General features: G+C 36.1%; 1 pseudogene; it reads right to left on the bottom strand.

Annotated features, from left to right (window-relative positions):
• Positions 1–3,592: 3,592 nt before the first annotated feature.
• LOC102493135 (heterogeneous nuclear ribonucleoprotein A3 pseudogene) lies at positions 3,593–4,304 on the bottom strand (annotated as a pseudogene).
• Positions 4,305–5,043: the final 739 nt, after the last annotated feature.

The raw sequence follows: 5,043 nt of genomic DNA, 5'->3' as shown, positions 1-5,043 counted from the left end.
GAAAGAAGGTTAAGAGAAAGGAATGAAATTACTAGAAGACAAAGGGGGAAAGAAAAAAATCGCATTGTAAAAAATAAAATTGGGATCAAAATAGAAAACCATGCAGCCTGGTTGCACACAGCACAAAGGCCAAAAACAGGTAAAGGAGATGCCTAGCAGCTTTCTGACCCAGGTAAGAAAGGCAGATATTAACAAGAGAAAGGACCAAGGACAACAGAAAGCAGTTTTTCAAAAAGAGAAAAAAAAAGTTAGAAGGGGTAGAGGAGAGAAGGAGGGAGAAAAGCAGCTATCCTAACTGGCTGGTGCTGGGACTAGGACAGGGGGACACTAGCTGGGGGAAAATTTACAGTCTTGAAGTTGAACCCCAAGGCCAAAAACAGGGATGTTTTGTATTTCTACTATGTTGTTATATTGCCTGTTTCATTGCAAATTTGATTTACCTGATTCCTTTTTCTCTTCTTCTTAATAAGTCTCTCTAGTGGTGTATCAATTTTGTTTATCTTTGCAAAGAACCATCTTTTACTTTAATTTATTTTCTGTATAGTTTGTTTATTTTCTATTTCATTTATTTCTGCTCATATCTTAATTATTTTCTTTCTCTTGGAATTTTCTGAAATTTTTTCCTGTTACTTTTCCAATTCTCTGAGGCACGATGTTAGATGATACATTTGCCTTCTTTCTGTCTTCTTCTTATGTGCACTAATTGCTATGAACTTCCCTCTTATGACTGCTTTAGCAGTGTCCCAAAGATTATGGAAACTGGTGTTCTCATTTTCATTAGCTTCCATGAATCTTTTGACTTAGGTATTTATTTCTTCAATAGTTGTGAAGTCATTCAGGAGTAGGTTATTTAGTTTCCATGTATTTGAGTATTTCTGAGGATTTCTCTTGAAATTAAACTCAAGTCTTATTCCATCATGGTTGGAGAAGTTGCTGGATAGTTTCAATGCCTTTGAATCTGTACAGGTTTGCCTTGTTCCCTATCATGTGCTCAATCTTCAAAAAGGTTCTATGTGGGGGTGATAAAAAAAAGAGTTTCTTGTAGTTTTTGGGATGGAAAGCTCTATAGATGTATAGATGTCTGTTAAGTCCATTTGATTTAAGGTATCATTTCAATCTTTTATCTCTTTACTTATTTTTTGTCTAGATTATCTGTCCAGAGGGGATAATGGGGTGTAGAAGTCTCCAACATATAGTGTGTTGTAGTCTATTTCTCCTTTTAGATCTAACAGTCTTTTCTTCACTTATTTGGGTGCTCCTATGTTAGGTGCATAGATATTTATAAGTATTATATCTTCTTGATTGATTGAACCTTTTACTACAATCTAGTGCCCATCAATCTTCAAAAAGGTTCTATGTGGGGGTGATAAAAAAAAGAGTTTCTTGTAGTTTTTGGAATGGAAAGCTCTATAGATGTATAGATGTCTGTTAAGTCCATTTGATTTAAGGTATCATTTCAATCTTTTATCTCTTTACTTATTTTTTGTCTAGATTATCTGTCCAGAGGGGATAATGGGGTGTAGAAGTCTCCAACATATAGTGTGTTGTAGTCTATTTCTCCTTTTAGATCTAACAGTCTTTTCTTCACTTATTTGGGTGCTCCTATGTTAGGTGCATAGATATTTATAAGTATTATATCTTCTTGATTGATTGAACCTTTTACTACAATCTAGTGCCCACCTTTGTCTCTTTGAAGAGTTTTTGTTTTAAATGCTGTTTTGTCAGAAATTAGTATTGTAGCTCCAGTTCTATTTTAGTTCCCAGTTGCATGTAAAAAGTTTTTCCAACCTTTCACTTTCAGTCTATATATGTCTTTATTCTTGAGTCAGGTTTCCTGTAGGCTACAGATAGAGGGTTTCTGGTTTTCTGTTATGTTTTGTTTTGTTTTATCCGTCCAGCCAGTCTGTATCATTTATTTATTTATTTATTTAATTTTACTTTTAGGTCTTTTAATTATTTCTGAAATTTTTACCTCATTGATTTTTTCATTTTTTATTTAATTTTCTTTTATACATTCAATCACATTATTTAGCTTACAAAGTGAATATTTCAACAGGTGAACATTTCTCCTTGGTCCAGTTGATAAAACTATAAAATATCTTCAATAAATAAAACCACATTTTTTTGCCTCCCTATTTTTCTTCTAAATATCATTCCTCAGACCCTACTCTTTCCACACACTATATCTGGTTTTTACAACCATATACTGTGTTTCTATATCCTTTAGTCAACCAATTTTAGTCATAGAGTGCTGACACTCCATATATCTTAAGTGGGGACATACAATGTCTCTCCTTTATAGCCTAGAATGCTTCAATCAGCAGTAAATCTTTCATATTTTTTCACTTTCCATCGAATGCCAGAGCTTTGTTAATTTTATGGCTGAATAGTATTCCATAGAGTATATGTGCCACAGGTTATTTATTTATTTATTTATTTTCCATTTATCAGTTTGTAAGCTTTTGGGTTGGTTCCATGTCTTAGCATTTGTGAATAATGCCACAATAAACATCGATGTGCAAGCACTTTTCCGATGAAGTATTCTTCTGTCTTTTGGGTAGGTACCAAGGAGTGAGATTGCTGGATCATATGGTAGTTCTGTTTGTAGATTTCTGAGGAATCTACAAATTGTTCTCCACAGTGGCTGAACTAATTTATATTCCCATCAGCAGTGTAAAAATGTTCCCCTTTACCACACCCCCATGAGCATTTAACATTTTTTTTTTAATCTTAGTCATTCTGACTAGGGTTAGGTGAAATCTCATTGTTGTTTTGATTTGCATTTCCCTTGCAATGAGGGATGTTGTGCATTTTTTTCATATGCCTTTTAGCTATCCATATGTCATATATAGAGAGTGGCTTTTACAACCCATTCTCTCATCTTTTTTTTTTTTCACATCGCTCTTGTCTTTATTATTTTGTCTTTTTTTAGTTTATTTATTTACTTCAATTCACTATACATCATTACAACATAGAAAATGAGATTTTCCATCCAGAATACACTGTATATTGGCTCAGTCAAGCACATCAACATACATGTTATTGTCAACAAATAATTTTCTTTTTCTTGTTTCCTATGTTTTGCTTTATTCCCTCATCCTTGATTCCCTATCCCTTATATTCTGCCATCTCCCACTCTCCTCCCACACTGTCTCTGGTATCTATGTTTGCTTTCTATACTGTTTTTCCCCCACATTTTATTGAGTCACTAAAGATCTTAATTAATCTAAATATTTTCATAGCAAGCACAGCTGATATATACATTTCTATGAACACAAGTCCAACTTTAGGCATATGCCTCAATGAGTCAAATGAACATCCTATAAAGTAGCACCTAGCTGGGGCTATATATCATACTGCCGTCATCGAATAGGTATTTTTTTGCCTGAAAAATTTTTTTCAACTTAATTTACTTTATTTCCCTAAGCATCGTCACAGCATACAAAATGTGATTTCCCATAGAGAATATACTGCATAGTGGCTTAATCATGCACATAATTATCACAAATTTTCCATTTCTAGTTTCTAGAATATTTTTTTTTACCTCCTACTTCTGACCCTCTGTCCTTTCCCACCCCACCCTCTTCTCACACTATCTCCGGTGTCTATAATTGTCTTCCATTCCTTTCCCACCCACATTGTATTGATCACACAATTTCTTAAATAATCTAACTACTTTCAATAGCAAGTTGACGGCCTTTTTCACTTCACAATTACGCCCATTAATAGTGTGGTATTTCTGAACAACAATTTTCAACTGTATCACGATCATCAAAATTTACAAAAGCAAATCCTCTCTTTTTCCCACTCTGTCGATCTTCCATAACTTCTATGATTTCAATCTTGCCAAACTTTTCAAAGTAGCCTCCCAAATTATATTCTTCTGTATCTTCTTTAATACCACCAACAAAAATTTTCTTCACTGTCAGATGGACACCAGGCTTTACAGAATCATCTCTAGAAACAGCTCTCTTTGGTTCCACTACACATCCATCAACTTTGTGTGGGCGAGCACACACTGTGCATCCACCTCTTCCACCCTGGGAACGCTTTTTTTGGGGGTCTCTCATTACCACACAATCTGTGAGTGTGCCCCATTTCTCAAAATGTTCTCTTAAACTATCATCTGTAGTTTCAAAGCTCAGGCCACCAATGAACAGTTTTCTCAACTGCTCCAATTCCTTTGGATCATGACCCTCCTCCCCTGGGAGGGGTGGCAACGCCCAGAGTCAGGCTTGGGGCGACCAGGCGGCGGTTTTACCTTCATTTTGAGACCGGACTTGCCTATTCCAACTTGAGTTCCTCTCTTAACTACTTTTGAATCTATAAAATTCTCACTCTTTCTTCTTTATCCATTTTTTTTCTGATCCTTATTTAGCATTCATAAGTCTTACATTTTGTTCTATTAAAATAAGAAACGCAACATGGGAAATTGCCATTCTGTGTAGCTAAGTTCAGTCTGGCATTAGGAAGGAATGGTGTCAGGAGCTTTTTCCGCTTTGGCCCTCACCTCACCCTTTCACTATTCACATTCCTTCCAGCAGTGAAATCCTGTGGTTCTTTTATTCCACAATTATGACTTTATCAGCTCTTGGTAACATTAACTCCTAGGGGCCAGCACATTTGGTGGGGTTACAGTTGTGGGTGAACAGGAAGCCTAGAGTGGACTTTCTTATGGACCACCAAATCTTTTTCTGTCTGCAGATAGAAAAAGAAAACACGAGATTTGGAAGACTTTAATCTGACTTTCTCCTTTTGCAATTGAGGGAATTGAGTCCTGGAAAAAAGTTCAGTTTGGAGAAAAACACGAGGAACTGAAATTAGCAACCTTGAAACCTGAATTCCAATCTTAGATAGGATAAATCCATAGAACAGGAAAAATGATCTTGGGACCAGCAGTTAGCATAATGGCTATGTCTCTGGACTCCCACGTAGTCAACCGCGGTTCACGTCACAGACCCCGTGGCTTAAAACTCACGGCGGGCGCGTGTGCGTGCATGCCCAAGATCCCGAGAGGAGAATGGAGGAGAAGGGATTGAGGCA

This window comes from Tupaia chinensis, unplaced genomic scaffold (genome assembly GCF_000334495.1).
Source record: "Tupaia chinensis unplaced genomic scaffold, TupChi_1.0 Scaffold145163_1, whole genome shotgun sequence".
Classification (NCBI taxonomy): Eukaryota; Metazoa; Chordata; class Mammalia; order Scandentia; family Tupaiidae; genus Tupaia; species Tupaia belangeri.
The sequence above is the reverse complement of the archived record's forward strand: the minus strand, read 5'-3'. Positions and strand labels throughout refer to the sequence as shown.